Here is a 17989-nt window from a genome sequence, read left to right on the forward strand (position 1 = left end):
TTCTTTTCCTCTGTTACCCTATGTCCTTGGCCCATCCATACATCTGGGAGATTGCTTGTGTCTTCCCTAGTGAAGACAGATCTAAAGTACTTATTAAATTCTTCTGCCATTTCTTTGTTTCCCATAACAATTTCACCCAATCCATTCTTCAAGGGCCCAGCAATTATGATAGGTGTAGAGAGGCTCCCATGATCTTTTTCTCGGTTGAAATATCTCAAGGATACGCATTTAAGGATAAGTTCAAAGGCGATGCGCAGGGAAAGAATTTGTTTTACACAGAGAACTGTGGGTGCGTAGAATGCACTACCAGGGGTGGTAATGGAGGTAAATACAACAGAAGCAATACTTGTATGTGGCCGTTAAATAGGCAAATAAAGAGAATGGAGGGATGTGGACATTGTATAGACAGAAGGGATTAGTTTAGTTCAGTGTTTAATTACTAGTTTAATTCAAGTCAGTCAAGTTTTTTGTCGTTTAACTATATACATGTATATCGTCAAGCGAGACAAGGTTTTACACAGTAGTACACATAACATGCATATAACACACGATAACTTAGGAAAGTAAGGATAAAATCTACAAATGAATTACATACAAATAAAAAAGTAAAGAGTATAAATTAAATGTTGTAGGCGACAGAACAAATTAGCTGGTGACACTTCAAGTGCAATGCAGCAGAGAGTTCAGAGGCCTAATGGCATGAAGGAAAAAGCTGTTTCCCATCCTGACTGTTCTTGTCTTTATGCTTTGGACTCTCCTGCCTGATGCTAGAGGAGGCTGGATGCATAGATAGGCTCTTTGATAATGCTAAGGGCCCTGTGTATGCTCATCATGAGAGATCAACTGTGATGTGAAGTTCTAGGATCTTGGTGCACTTTACTCTCTCTATGGAGGAGCCATGTATGTGCAGAGGGGAATCATTCATCTGCACCTTCCTGAAGGCCACATTCATTTCCATGGTCGTCTCCACATTCGGACTTGAGTTGTTCTTCTCACATCTGTCCAGCAGCCACTCCACTTCTCTGTACTCCAACTTGTCATCACTGATGTGTTGTGCTCGATATCATTGTTTGAGCTGAATCCTGTGACATAGTCATGCATCGGCGGTGTGAACAGTAGCACTCTTCAGACACTTCACAAAGTTACTTCTTTTACTTGTTCTTTTAAATATAATTCTACTACTAAGGTAAGTGTGATTGGAACCTGGGATTTACATTTTGATGACTTGCTTTTGACCTGATTGAGCGACTATGATGCTCTGCTGACTCCAAGGGGGTTTTGTGAGGTCCGGAGTGGAGTGTGTACCCTGGAGACCAGGAAACATGGAGAGGGATGCAAGCCCATGATTGACTTAATTTCTCACTGATGTCACCAATTAAAATGTCAAGCACGATTGAAGTCAACGAGGATGAGAGTGGAAGGTGAACGGATGTTCAGCGCTGTCTGCCTGCATGTGATAATTCTCTCTCTCCTCTTGCTCACTGCTGCTGGCGTGTTGGGCAAGGTTTAATTGATGCAGTTTGTGGATTGGACTCTGTAGTTTGTGTTTTATGTGTTTCTGCTTTCTGCTTCCTCTTGTTTCTTGCTATTTTGTGCGATTTTGATCAGGGTGTACAATCTCTGCGGCCTGCAGTCAACAAATGTCACAGCACTAAATTGAATTGAACTTAGCTAAACTGAACATTCCTCGACTGTTTCAAGGACTCTGCAGTTTTATGTTTCATGTCCTATGTGCTTTTCACACGTAGTTTTTGTTGTTTGTGGAATTTGTGCATTGGGCGTTTGATGTTTTCTTTGAACGGGTTCCATAGTGTTTCTTTGCTTCGTGGCTGTCAGTATACTGCACACATACTTTGAAAATAAATATATATTGACTCATAAATGCCTCCATTGTATTGACCTCCTCTACCACCCCAAGTAGCGCATTCTCGGGGCCTACCATATTCTCTTACCAAGAAGTTTTCTTGTAATCATTTGAAAAACATGTTCAAGATTTCTAATGATTACATTGGACAAATGAATGTGTATGAAAATGATGATTCATACTTTGTTGCTTTGGCAATAAATCTGATCACTGTTTATTGCAATATGCCTTTACTTGTGCCCAATTTATTATTTACAAAATATGGAATATCTGTTTTATTAATGAGAAAACATACTAAGAGGGTAAGTTATTATGTAAATTTCATTAACCGTCTCTATAGATTTCCACAGATCATATTAAAGAATCAGTGCAGAATCCATGCAATCCTTCTGTTGCTTGGAGAGGACAGATTTATTATCGCCCTCTTTGTAAATTTGTTTTGCGTGTGTTCTTCATGTCAATCAAAACGGGAGGCATTGTTCAGATGACTAGTGAGTGCAGCTTCAAATGCAAGCAACAGTAAAGAGAGCAGCACTGAAAATGTCTTAGCTCCCTGTGTTTAGAAGAAGCTTCCATTAGACAATATTCAAAATCTGTCATTTTCCATCATTATGTCAGGAAGCCATGATTTCACTTCAGCTTATGTCCGTAAGATTTGCTTGCTTACCACAAATATGTCAGAGATTTTCTGTGGTGATTTTGTCTATCATTATCATGGCATATCACTCCAAAAGGACAGCCAGGACCCAGAGTTGTTGCTTAGTTTGAATATTGTGATAGACTGACACAGAGCATGCTATCTAGTTTTTGCCCAAGCTTGTCACTTACACATCTGAGGTGGTTTCTCACTTCTCCTAAGGTTTCCAGTCTTTGCTGACCACTTCTCACTCACTTTAGGGTTGACAAAGTTTCTGTTTCAAAATCAAATGTAGATTTCTTGGATTTATCTCTGTTTTATTGAACTGGGCCTTGATGGAATTGACCTAACATCTAGAGTCACCTGCATTTGACATACTCATGTCAACCAGTATGATTTTAGACATACTCAAGAAAAGTCTCCCTGTGGACTGCTATAGGAAATGTTATTGTCCAAATCCAGCTTCACCTCTTCCTCCAAATGGGTAAAGAATTGTCACAAGTGGGTTGTATTATGATTCCAGTCATCAGGAGATAAAATAGGTATGATCATTGGTCACTATCTGACAATTTCAAGAAAACTGTAGAAACAGCAGTAATCATATGTGTGGCCTTCTACTTTACAAAGTCTTTATGACTCTTAGAGTAGCGAGTTTTTGGAGAATTCTTCTCAAAATTGGCACATGGAAATTTGTATCCATTCCAAGTCCCTACACAATGACATACACATGGGTCAAGTACATATTGGTGTTGGTTTATTATTGTCATATGTACCACGATACATTGAAAAGCTTGTCTTGCATACTGTTCATGCAGATCAAATCATTACACAACACATTCAGCTAGAATAAGGTAGAACAAAAACAATGCATAATAAAGTGCAAAAGATACAAGTGTAGGAAATGATAAAGCTTGTGACCATAATGAGTTAGGTTGTGAGGCCAAGGGTCTATTTTGTCATACAAGAGGTCCATTTGCGTAGGATATGCACTTTTCAGGGCCCAAGAGACCTCAACTTTCTTGCACAGCAGCATGGCCTTTCCTATGGGTCAGAATCATTGGTGATAAAGTTAAACTTTCACCAACCATTTTTTGCTCAGGTTTATGTTGTAAACAGGGACCAATCTCCAGTTCTTGATGTGAATTGCTAGCAGCAATCAGTTTGAAACAATATGAATATTAGAAGTATTGCAGATTGTTAGGAATGAAAAGAGGAATGACAGGAAGACAGGGTGACAGAAAGAAGAACTAGAATTCATTCTTCAACCTTCAGTTTCTGTGATGGAGAACTTGTTTGTCTGCAACACATTGGTATGTTCTTCTAGATTGTAAGAATTATACCTACCTTTGGAAATCCTTTATAGTTGGTAAATCTTTTGACATTTGGAAATCTTTTATAAATTGAAATCCTCTGTGAGTGTTAAATGGGTGTTGAGAACTATTTATATAAATTTAAATGTGCATCATTAAAAATAAAGAAACTATGTTAAACTACTTTGTTAGCCGGAAGTATCTCCTCCATGGTAAGGAGAAGGTACCTACCGCTCAAATAGTAGGTATTGGCAAATAAACTTCAACACTGAGACCAGTGAGTGAAGTAAGCTAGTTCTTGAAGACCCATAGATATCTATATTTGATAGGGGATAAAATCTGCTTTTGAATTGAGGGCACTGCAGACAGAGAGCCCAATACCATCACATGCTCAAGAGATTTATAACAGTGGGATAGAAGCTGTCCTTGAGACTGGTGGTATGTGCCTTCAGGCTTTTGTATCTTCTGCTATGAGGGAGGGGGAGAAGAGAGAATGGGTGGGTAGGGTCTTTTACTATGCTGGCTGTTTTACTGAAACAGCAAGAAGTATAGACAGAGTCCATAGAGGGGACTCCCGTTCCAATATTGTGTTGAGCTGAGTCTAGAACATTCCAAAGATGTACTGATTGGTAGGTCAATTGGTCATTGTAAATTGCCCTCTGATTAGGCTAGGATTAAATTGGAGGATTGCTGGGTGACATTGCTCGAAAGGCCAGAAGGACCTATTCCACACTGTATGTCAATAAATAAATAACACTGTGGTTTCTTGAAGTCACATGCAAATCTGTTGCCTTATCAAGCTGTTATGCATCCAGACAGCATGCCTTCTAAGGTGCATTGAATAAAATTGGGAAGGTTTGATGCAGAAATGCCGAATTTCTATTGCCTCCTGAGGAAACAGAGGTGTTGGTAAACTTTCTTAGCCATGACATCATCATCCAATTCACTGCAAACTGAAGATGGATATAACTTTCATTATTCCAACCATCTTCACTTCACTTGTCTTAATATAGCTTCTCACATCCAAAAAGCTCTCATTGAAGTAGGGATAATTGCTTTTACTTATTCAGTACCTTGTGATTAAGGTGACCTGCTTCTTCTGCAGAACTGTTGGTTCTGATGTGAGTGAGGAGGCTAAGATCTGAAGACTCTTCATCGGATAGGGTGGTCACAAGAAATCCAATATATCATGAGCATGTTAAGTTTTTAGAATAGAGCATATGCATTTAAAGACACTTGAAACACCTGGAAAATTTCAGCTACAATGGAGTTTAAAGTATGGAAATTATTTTGGGAGCCTGGTGTCAAGCGTTTGAATGATGTCCTCCTCCAGTCAAAGGTAGGAGAGCATAATTAGAGCCTCATAGTGGAGATGTTGGTGTTGATGTTTGAAATTGTTTTACATGTAAGACCACAAGACATAGGAGCAGAATTAGGCCATTCTGCCTGTCAAATCTGCTCAGCCATTCCATCATGATTTATTTATTAGCTGTCTCAATAGCATTCCTCTGCTTATTCCCTGTAACTTTTGATGCCCTGTCTAATCAGGAAACAATCGAAGTCTGCCTTAAATATACACAATGACTTGACTTCCATGGCTGCCTGTGGCAATGAATTCCACAGATTCACTACCCTCTGACCAAAGAAATTCCTCCTCATTTTTATTCTAAATAGATGTCTCTCTATTCTGAAGCTGTGTCTTCTGGTCCTACACTCACACACTATAGGAAACACCATCCAGACCGTTCAATATTTTGTAGGCATCAATGAGATCCTATCTCATTTTTCTGAACTCCAGTGAATACAGGCTCAGAGCCATCAAATGCTCTTTATCCTGAATGAATCCTTTCATTTCCAGAATCATTCTCGTGAACCTCCTCGGGACCCTCTCTAATGCCAGCAAACCCTTTCTTAGATAAGGGGCCCAGAAATGCTGACTATATTCCAAGTGCGGTCAGACCAGTACCTTGTAAGACCTTTGTATTTGTGTTGCCCTTAAGGCATTCATTTAGTTTATTATATTTTTGCTTTAGTAATTCATTTGTAATTGTTTTCTAGTTAAAGTTAAGGTTGTTGAAAGTAAATTCGTTGTGTGTGATATATCGCGGCATGCGATGACGTCACACCCAGTTTCACTGCGTCCTGTGGGAAAATACCGGCTTGGAGAAACGGGAAGGAGGGGGTTTGTGTGTGCAGGATCAGCGTGAGAAAAGTTTTCTTTCTACGCACTAGAAACATCATAGAAGCAAGGCCATAAGTTCATAAGATAATCGATATGTTGAAGTAAAAATGTTAACTCTGATTCTGTTAATAGTAATGATGGTTGATAAAGTTTATGTTCTTTGTTACTTAAAGAGTTGCGGATAGTTTGTGTTGAAGTGTATTTAAAGCAGTTGATGGCGTAGGTAGATTCTGACTGTATGTTGTACTTTAATGTAATATAGTTTGTTGTAGTTTTATTTTTGCAAGTATTTATGATGTAAATGTGATGCCAAGAAGGAAACAAATACTGTATATATTTTGTATTGTTTTATCAACAGTTTTCACCATACGTTAATGTGGAAGAGTGAACAGTAAACGGTTAATCTTACTGGGGTCGCGCCTCATTGACCGGTTTATACTTGGTGTTTAGTTCAGAGTTTTTAAACCTGTGCGAGAACACTACAGTATTAGTGTAGTGCTGCTCTTATATTCTCTTATATTGCTCTTATATTCTAGTCCTCTCAAAATGAATGCTAACATTGCATTTGCCTTCCTTACCACTGACTCAACCTGCAAGCTAACCTGTAGGGAATCCTTCACAAGAACTCCCAAGTCCCTTTACATCTCTGATTTTTGAATTTTCTCCCTATTTAAAAAATAGTCTATACCTTTATTCCTTCTACTAAAGAGCATGAACATGCACTTCACTACACTATATTCCACCTGCCACTCTTTTACCCAATCTCACAATCTGGTTAAGTCCTTCTACAGACCCCCTGCTTCTTCAACTAATTGCAACTGTGCTCACTTCTGCCCACTGAAACTCGTGAATTTCTGACCTACTGCTAGTGACTTCCACAATGAAGGCTGACACAAGATATTGATGAAGTTTGTCCGCCATTTCTTTGTCCCCTGTTACTACCTTTCCAATATAATTTTCCAGCAGTCTAATATCCACTCTCGCCTCTCTTTTATTCTTTATATATCTGAAAAATCATTTTGGCATCTTCATATATATTCTTGGCTAGCTTACTTTCATATTTCATCTTTTCCCTCCTTATGGCATTTTTAGTTGGCTTCTGTTGTTTTTTTAAAAGCTTCCCAATCCTCTAACTTCACACAAATTTTTGTTACTTTTTATGCCCTCTATTTTCCTTTATGCTGTCTTTAAGCTTCCCATGGATTCCTCATCCTCATTTTGGAATATTTCTTCTTCTTCTTTGGGATGTATCTATCCTGTGCCTTCTGAATTGCCCCCAGATACTGAAGCCGTTGCTGTTCTGCTGTTATCCCTGCTACTTTTCCCTTCCAATCAACTTTGGTTAGATCCTCTCTCATGCCTCTGTAATTCCCGTTACCTCACTGTAATACTGATACATTTGAATTTATCTTCTCCCTCTCAACTGCAGGATGAATTCTTTCAAATCATGATCACTGCCTCTGAAGGGTTCCTTTACCTTAAGTTCCCTAATTAAATCTGGTTCATTACATAATGTCCAATTCAATATTTCTTTTCCCCTAGTGAGCTTAACCACAAGCTGTCCTAAAAAGTCATCTTGTAGGGATTCTACAAACTCTACCTCTTGGAATTCAACACCAATCTGATTTTCCCAATCCGCCTGCATATTGAAATTTTCCAACACATTGCCCTTTTTACATGCCTCTTCTATCTTCCTGTTGTAATTTATATCCCGCATGCTGGCTGCTATTTGGAGGCTTATATAAAAGTCCCATCAGGGTCTCCTTGCCCTTGCAATTCCTTAACTCTACCCACAAGGATTCTATATCTTCCAATCCTATGTCACTTTTTTCTAAGTATTTGATTTAATTTTTTAAGACAGAGCCACTCCACCCTCTTTCCCTACCTTCCTGTCCTTTCAATATGAGGGGTATACTTGGATGTTAAGCTCCCAGCTATGACATTCTTTCAACCTCGTCTCGGTGATGCCCACAATGTTGTACCTGTCAATCTCTAATTGCATTACAGGCTCTGGCAACCTTATTCCCCATACTGCGTGCATTCAAATAAAACACCTCCAGTCCTGTATTCATCACCCTTTTTTGATTTTAGCCCCATATTACACTTCACCTTATCCCACTGACTGCAATGTTATCCTATCATCTGTCTGTCCCTCCACACAGTCTCACTATGCACTGCATCTACTTGTATACCAACTCCCTGTCCTTGGTTTAATATCATTCCGATTCCGAACCCCCTGCCAAATTAGTTTAGACCCTTCCCAGCAATTATCTTGCCAATGGCTGTAGAGAATTTTGAAGAGACAGCATTGGTGGTTTCTCTCCATTGGACCATGTACTTTAAACACTTTCTGAGCTATAAAGGCAGTTCTTGTGCGTTTCACTAGTTCCGAGGTATACTTTTGGAAGGGCAATATTTTACAGCAGCAAGTTGAAGGTGATCATTTCATCTTAGTCTTTGGGCTTAGACCCATTCTCCTGCAAACAAGTCAGTGATGACTAATAAGTTGTCCTCTGAATGGAAGGACAAAAAGACATCATCTACATCCTACTATATGACGATGAAGTTCACAACAACTTGGAACTTAAATGGAGGCAAGAACAAATGGACAATTTTCATTCAACCAGTAGATTAGACCCAGTCCTTCACTTTTGATAACTCCAAAATAAAAGCAAAGAGCATTAACAATCACTTAGTCGGTCTTTTCTCTTCACTGGCACCCTTGTTTCCATTGTTTGAGAGAAAACTGTGGTGCATCCTATTCAAATTTATCTTCATCTTTAATTTAACTTCATCTTTTCACTTCTACATGTGGGCTTGCAAATCAGGATCTTAACCAGTGGGTCCATAACAGTTGCATTCTCAGTGCACAGAGTAAGGTCAAGCAAGGCTATGTCACTGCCCTGAGTCTTTGCTCAATCTTACCTGCTGGAGTGCTGCACTTCACTTTCAACATGCTGCCCACTGCTGTGAAGCTAAGCTACAGGACAAATGGGGAACTGTTCAACCTATGTCAACTCCATTCCAAGCTCAAATAGTAATCTGTAGCATGCCGGCTACTCTCGTGTTTGGTTATGTTTGAAGACCAAGCATTGTTGACACCTTCCCTGAGATATAAAAAAAGAATGGGACTTACAAAACATTTGCAAAGCTAATATCATGTAGCAATCTGCCCATGCTGTACAATACTACTCTCTGACAATAACTATCCTGAACAAGACCCTAAAAATCTTCTTTGATCTTGAGAGCCACCTGTTAATGAAGGAAGGGTGTCATCTGTTCTATTTACTATTATCTACAAGATGCCAGCATACCTTTGGGCCATTTTAAAGAAGAAATTACGCATTATGAGGCACAAATAGCTTTCAGAACTATCAGTTGTCAGCCAGCTAGATTTGGGCAACTGGAGCTTTAGGGCAACATGGTAGCATAGTGGTTAGCACAATGCTTTACAGTACCTTGGCCCAGGTTCAATTCCCACTGCTGTCTGTACAGAGTTTGTACGTTCTGCCCATGACTTTGTGGGTTTCCTCCAGGTGCTGCGGTTTCCTCCCACAGTCTAAAGACATACTAGTTGGTAGGTTAATTGGTCATTGTAAATTGTCCTGTGATTTGGCTAGGATTAAATCAGGCAATTACTGGGAAGAGCAGCTCAAAGGACCGGAAGGACCTATTCTATGCTGTATCACAAATAAATAAATAAATAAACAAACAAACGAATAAATAAATAAACCCAAATTAATTAAATTAAAAATGCCAAATTGTGATTATATAAAACTCTTCCTTTAGTACTTAATACAAATAGAACAGTTATGACTCGACCCTGTACCTTGTAGTTCCTAAAACAATGAAATCTGTGCTAATCACAACACTACCATGTCACTTTGGTATAACTCTCTGTAATATTTAGCTTAGGACAGATAGTTATGTATTAGTAAATGCTAAAACAAATTCAAACTACTAAGCTCAATTTCAATTAAAATAGTAAATGCGTACAACATATTTTGAGATGAAAAATGAGGTTTCATTTTCTAGAATTTCTCCCTCATGGCCTATCTAAAAGCTCGGTTCTCTTTTGTTTCCTTGTTGATTTCAGGTCATTTGGCAGGTCCCTCTGGTTTGCTTGCCTTCAATCTAATTAATGTTGTAGGGAAAGCTTTTCTCTTTGATTGTTATATGTGTGAACCAATAAAGGGTTTTTCAGGTGGGAGACGTTAACCACAAGGTAGAGTTACCAAATATTTTCCATTTTAAGAGACAAACAATTGAGATTTTGCTGTTAACCAGGTTATTTGACCATAGTCTCACACTTGATCAATTTTATTGGCCTACAAGTAAAGCAAGCAGGGCAGATGGCTTCCTGGTTACATTAGTACACTTGTCAGAGAAAATAACGTAAACACAAGTGTTTAACATGCAGATGTACATGGAAATAATGAAGAAAGATTTAATGAAACAGGCAGAAAACCTACAGAGCAAAAGCCTAGTTAATTTTATTTGGGTAAAATTATAAACGCAGTTGCAATTTGGATGAAATTCTCCGAAGAGTATAGCTACTTCCAAAAACATGCAAATTCATATGATTAAAATCAAGAAGATCAACAATTTTTAAAAAAATGAAGACACAGAATTAAAAAATAATGAAACAATGACAAATGTGTACTTGATGTTGGTTAAGCCACAGTTAAGAGTAATGAAAGCAGTTCAGGCTGATGCGCTATGGAAGGGGTATTAAAGTCGTGGAGAGCATACATTGTAGACTCACCAGGGGAGTTCTCCCCAGTGTCCTTGCTGATAGTTTTTCCTTCTGCAATGCGATTAAAAGAGATTATCTGGTCATTAACACATTGTTGTTTCTGGGTCCTTGCTGTGTGCAAATTGGTAATTGCAATTCCTGCATCAGAGCAGTGACTACACTTCAAAAGTATTTAATTGACTGTGAAGCACTTTGGGACATCGTGAAAATGTAGAGGGAACAATATAGCGTTAACATTGTTGCTTGTGGCACCGATGGATTTATTTCTTTTTGTGTGATGGAAGGCAGAATTCTGAGAGCAGGATTCTGGAGGAATTTGAGCTGTGCATAGAATCCCAAGAAGATTGAAGGTTGCATGAAGCATTCCAATTAATCAATAAGGAAGGATAATTTAAAGGGTTTTAGAGTATGGTATGTGTGTATTCAAACTGTGCCAAAGGAATAGTAGACCTGGGCACCATGGTAGCATAGCGCTTAGCACAATGCTATTACAGCTCAGGGCTGTAGTAGCTTTCCGGTCGGTGTTCAGAGATCAATTCCAGAACCATTGTGTAACAAGTCTGCGCATCCACCCTGTGGAATGCATGAGTGCTCCCTGGGCGCTCCAGTTTCCTCCTACAGTCCAAAGACATGCCAGGTTGGTCGGTTAATTGATCATTGTTCTTCATCCCATGATTAAGTTCAAAGTACATTTATTATCAGAGTATATATACATTATGCAACCTTGAGATTCATCTTACATGCAGCCATAAAACAAAAAAATTAAAAGAACCCAGTAAAAAGAAGACCTGCAAATATCCAGTGTGCAGAGAGAGAGAGAGAGAAAGAGAAATAAAAGATATTGTGCAAACAATAGAAGTACCGGTAAGTAAAAAGCATTTAAACGAAAGTGAGTCCACAGGCACGAATCCCAGAGCAGCCAGTGCAGCTGGAGCAGGCTATGGTTATGGATAATTGGGTTTATTGAGGGTTCCTGGGGCAACATGGCTCAAAGGGCCAGAAGGACCTAATCTGTACTGCATCACTAAAATAAAACTTTTAAAAATAGACACCAAATTTATTCCAACAGTGGCACACAAAGTGCTGGAGGATCTCAACGGGTCAGGCAGCATATGTTGAATACTGGACACTTCAGGCTGAGACCCTTCATCAGGGCTCTCATTAGTTTCATCATCTTGCCATTAAACTTGATCAAGAAACAGAGGTGGATTATAGAAGATATTATCTGAAACATCCTAGAACTGCATGAGATACTCCTGTCAGAATGCACGTAGACCAAAACCTCTCCAGAGGTAGTTAGCATGACAAATCAAAGCTGGATCAACTTTGTCTGAGACTGTTGATGAGAAATGAGCTAAGACTCTCTTCTGTTTTGTGTAAGTGAAGATGTCTTGCCACAATGAAGGCAGCCACCCATACTGACCTATCTATCGAATATTGAAAGGCTTGGATAGAGTTAGATAGATATAGATACTTGACAGAGATAGAGATGTGGAGAGCATGTTTTCTCAAATGGGGGAATCTAGGACCAGAGGGTACAGCCTCAGAACAGAAGGACATCCCTTTAGAGCAGTGAAGAGGAGGAGATCGTTTAACTAGAGGGTGGTGAATCTGTGAAATGTATTGCCACAGATGGCCATGGAGGCCAAGTCATTGAGTATATTTGAAACGGAGGTTGATAGGTTCTTGAATAGTAAGGGCATAAATGGTTATGGGAAGAAGGCTGGCGTATAGGATTGAGAGAGGGCTGAATAGCCATATTCTGCTCCTATGTCTTATGGCAGCAAAGTGGAATGATTGGATCCTATACAGATTGGTTGAAGATGAATAACCTCTGTGTCATAGTCGCAGGACAGAGTTGTTACATGCTGTAGACATAGAGCTGGCTAGTGCACCTTACATTGGACCTTGGGTGGTTCTGCATTGAGTTGTACAAGCAGCAAAATAGCAGCAGCTTTCTGACATGAATGACATGGCTTTAATGAAATGGACACCTGGCAGCTTCAAGTTAGGTGACTGGGTCCATGATGAGGTGCAGAATTCTACCATTAATGAAAGAACAAAGGGCAAGAGTGCCTGACTGAGAAATGAGGGCATTACTCAACTGATAGCTGCAGTCAGTTTTTGAAAGAGAACTTTTCCCTAATATAATCTTAGCTGCTGCTTTTTTTCAGATATTGTTTGGATATCAACAATGATGCCTTGGCATATGGTTTGGTTCTTGATTGTACCTCTGGCTGCTCTGATGTCTCTTGCTGTGCAGGAATGGTGGAGGTGAAAATTGCCGGGCTATGTTTTGCTGGAACTCAGCACGGAAGGCAAAGTGGTGACTGGAGTCAGGCATGAAGAACACATCAGTCTTTGGATTATTTCCCAGTTCACTAAATGGTTGCACCTGAAAGTCAGAACAGATATTCTTCACATAACTAAAAGTTGGATCAGGATATTGAAGTTAACTTCACAGAACATTGAGAATCTTTGCGGTAAGGCTCCATGCTGTGGTGTTTAACCTCCACATCACTGGGAAGGTGTAGTAATTAAAATTGTTACAAATAAAGCAAAGGCTTAGGAAAATGTGTTTGCATGGAAAATTATTGAGTGGTGTGTTCCTATGAGGCAGTGGCTGCTGCATCTTTTTGTATAAATATTTGAAATAATCTAGAGTCCCAGAGATCAATTGTAATTAATAGTCAAATGATCTGTCCAGAGTTCTGTGTCAGAACTAATAGACGTCGTTTCGCAGATATAATCAAAATTTATTCTGCACCCAATAACAGAAATCACTATGACTTGCTTATAAGATGCTCTGTTACTGTGATGCTGCTGCAAGTAAGTTTTTCACTGCAATTGAACACTTGAAGGCCTAGTCGAGTTTGATAAACTTATTGGAGCTTTTGGGGGATATCATGAGTGCAGAGGATAAAGGGGAACAGGTGGATGTTCTCTACTTGGATGTCCAAAAGATGTTCAATTGTGTGCCATATAAAAGACTAATCCATAAAATAAGGATACATGGTGCACAGTGTAATGTACAAGGTCATTTAGGATAGAGATGAGGAAAAGCTGCTTTTCCCAGAGTGGTGGAATTGTCTGTCCATGGAAGCAGTAGAGGTTGCCTCATTAAATATATTTAAGATACAGTTTAGATAGATGTTGCATAGCAAAGTAATTTAGGATTACGGGGAAAAGGCAGGTAGGTGGAGCTGTGTTGATGACCAATTCAGCCATGTTCTTATTGAATAGCAGAGCTAGCTCGACAGGCCAGATGGCCGACTCCTGCTCCTATTTCTTGTGTTCGTGTGTTCTCAGGTACTTATTCATGTGAATTATACATATAACACTAAACATGTCTTTACCTCCTTCCTTTGCTTTCTGCAGGGATCGCTTCCTCCGCAATTCCCTGGTCCACTTGTACCTCCCCACTAATCTCCCTCCCGGCACTTATCCCTGCAAGCAGTCTAAGTGCTACACCTGCCCATTCACCTCCTCCACCTCCTCCTTCACCTCCATTCAGGAGCCCAAGCAGTCCTTCCAGGTGAGGCAACACTTTACCATTGAATCTGCTGGGGTCATCTACTGCGTCCGGTGGTACATTGGTGAGACCTGTTGTAAATTGGGTACCATTTCGTCAAGCACCATCCACCACAAGTTGGACTTCACAGTGGCCAAAGATTTTAATTCTGGTTCCAATTATAAGGAATACCTTATATTCCGTCTCAGTATCCTCCAACCTGATGATATGAATATTGATTTCTCCTTCTGGTGAACAATTCACCCCTTCATCTATTCCCCACTCTGACCTTTTACCTTCTCATCTGCTTATTTCTTCTTTCTGGGTTCCCTCCTCCTTCCTTTACTCTTATTGTCCACTCTCCTCTCTTATCAGATTCTTTCTTTTCTTGCCCTTGACCTTTCCCACCCAGCTTCCAGCTAACAACTTTCCCCTCCCCCACCTTTTAACTCAGGTATCTCCCCACTTCCCTCTCAATCCGGAAGCCTGAAATGTCAATTGTTTACTCTTTTCCATAGATGCTGCCTCACCCGCTGAGTTCCTCCAGCATTTTGTGTGTGTTGTTTTGAATTTCCAGTGTCTGCAGAGTTTCTTGTCAACATGACAATAAAGTTTGACTTTGATTTTATATTGAAAAGAAATAATGTGTTCCAAATGGGCTAAAATTACTGGAATGGGTACTCCAAAAAAAATGAATGTTAAGTAGGGCAAGTAGGGTAGTTTTAAAACCAAAGCAATTTGCAGCTTAGAAGTATTCAGCCCGCTGTGTGAGTTCCACAATGACATTAGTGTACTGTGGGTGTTTCTGTGTGTTCCAAGCTATTGTGAACTAAGGTACACAGAATGTAGGACATTATACAAGGAAGCACGGAGCGTAGGAGATGAAACTGGCTTACTTGAGATTCTTCTCATACTGTACCTCAACATATAATGCATACCTGATCAAATATGTCATACACTGATGTCACATTTAGTTATATTAGTATGCTGCAAGAAGTGGTTTTGAATCTAAGAGAATATTTACCCTCCATCCCAGTCAATTTCCATTGAATTCAAGGTCTGGCAAACTGTAGCTGTGCATTGCAGAGATCAGACACTGAACTGAAGGCTGTGCACAATTGGTTCTACCCAAAGACATCTAATGGTTATTGTGTTTTAATACCAGAAACTTGAATAAATATGGGGCACAGTTTCCAACTTTATTCCCAATGATTCAATCAAAGTAGATCAAAGTAATGAAAGCACGTTTGTTATATCTATTGCATCTGTTATAACATATTTCACGACATATGCCAGTGATATAAAACCTGATTCTGAACTTGATATCTAAATGTTGGTGGGAGAAATGGCTAGGTTTTGTAGTGAGGTGGACAGTGAATTGGTGAACACATACCGTATGTGTACTGTGACTCACTGCTACTGCTAACCCCAACTACTAATGCCTATGTCATATAGATTAATTGGAATATCCACCATTCACACTGGAATAAAGTCTCCCCCAAGGCAATATGTCATGGCTATGCAATAAGGCTTACTATGCACTGTCATTTTAATCAAAAGGTTGAAAGTAAATATCGGCCTTACAAACACGCTATAAATCACCCATTTTGAAATGCCAGAAATGATTCGACCATGAATAAAGGCAAAACATATTTTTATTATCAATAAATTAAGAATATATAAATGTGACAATCTTTATTAATTATACAATTATGCTGGTGTTATCTGCACCCCTTCCTTGTTATTAATGGTGCAATAAAGAAAATCACAAGAAGTTACCCTTACCCCTGTCATCCTGCAATGATGTTCCATGCTGTAGATTTTTAATTACAAAGTCTGTAGTCAAAGCTCAATTACTCTCATCGGTATTTTATGGCCTAAGCTTTCCATCAGATTTATAATGTACATTAGAGCCTAGAAAATATGATGAAGGAAATATTTGACCTTCATTTGCATTGTGTCTGCTGAATAGAGTCGTACACATATTTGTAGGCACATGATTTCACTTAAACAAATAATCTGGACGTGGCCCAACAAATTTTTTCTTACTTTCATAGTACATGTGAAATGGTGGGTAAATTGTGCATCTTTCTACATAGCCAGACAGGTATCACCAACATTGATGGCATGCTGTCTGTATGTGTAACATTATGCAAAGACTGTTTCATACTATGTTGCTCCAGGGAAGCAAGTCACTTTGTAGTAATTAATGTAACTTTTCTTACCCGGTTTGTCAATAGTTGGCTCCTTAAGTCATCTTGTTCCTTGTACACAAGGTGAAGTTATTGGGCTTTTGTAAATCTATTGGTATTATTTGTCAACTTTTTTTTAACCAGTGATGCAGATTCCGTCTAGTTGAAGGCTGTCACTGAGGAGCAGCATTGGCTTGTCTTCATTTTCTTCATTGCATTAATCTGTTTTCAAATTCAACAACTTTTGAACTAAAACAATATTCCGAAGTTACTGAATATAATTTGTACATACAGACATGGAACTAATCATGTAATTTTCCATCATTTATTGAAGGAAAATTAAACGGCTAAATAAAAACAGAAACACTTTCATTGCATTCATAGAATCCATCCACTGAATAATAAATTAATTTGATTCATGTTTATATACAAAAGGAAAATGACATATGCTCATATGCATTAGACTACTTATAAAGCAATAACAAAATATAGAAAAGAGTATGCCATTTGGTTTTAGTGGCTCTTCCACCATTTAATATGATCATGATTTTTTTTTTAACCTCAGAACCACTTTTCTCAATAGCATTTCTGTATCATGCTTTTGATTCTTTATTTACTTACTGCCCATTACACTGCTGGCGTTTACAGCAGCAATGAAGGTCCTCCAGCTCTGGCCGTGTTCATGGCTTCATTTATCATGTCAGTAGCTTCTTCTTGGTTTTCACTGCTGCCAGTCATGCAAGTCCCGGGTGGAGACTCAGGAATACTATCGCACTCAGATGTAGAAGGAAAATTCTTTATTGTTTCCATAGCAATTTTCTCTTACCAATCAGGACTTCAGCCCTGAGATGAAGCCCTGAACCTGGAGGACAACCATTAGTTTGGCCACTATCCTTTGACCTGTTTGGCATGGGTGACCCTACTAAGAGCCAAAGCATAATGCCCTGACTCCAGCCAACATGGTTCTCCAGATCATTGAGGTACACAAGTCTCCAAACCCTATGACAAGGTTGTGGTCCTCTTGGAGGTTTTGATACTTCACAGATTGCAAATATGTGTTGTCACTGGTTTCAGAGCATAAATGTCCACTCTTTGGGGCAGTGGGATAAAAGCATTAATTCCCCCCTCGTTATTTCAAGATGTAGAAACATTGAACATGTTTAAATTGTCAAGATGCTTCAAAGTAGCACACACAAAATGTTGGAGGAACTTGACAGGTCAGCAGCATCTATGGAAAGGAATAAGTAGTTGACATTTCAGTCTTGATGAACAAAAATTGGCCTGAAATTACAGCTGTTTTCCCTCTCCATAGATGCTGCCTGACCTGCTGAGTTCATCCAGCATTTTGTGTGTGTTACTCTGCATTTCTGTCACTGGCAGAATCTCATGTATCTGTAAGATACTTCAAATATTTTGTCACATTTCTTTGACATCTGTGATGCTTAGTATGCAAACATTTGAGCAGTTCATTAAAGCTATCAGACATTTTAGGTGAAGGACAATTGGTCATGTGCCTATGAGGACAAAACACAAAGTT

The sequence above is a fragment of the Hemitrygon akajei genome, chromosome 2 (genome assembly GCF_048418815.1).
Source record: "Hemitrygon akajei chromosome 2, sHemAka1.3, whole genome shotgun sequence".
Classification (NCBI taxonomy): Eukaryota; Metazoa; Chordata; class Chondrichthyes; order Myliobatiformes; family Dasyatidae; genus Hemitrygon; species Hemitrygon akajei.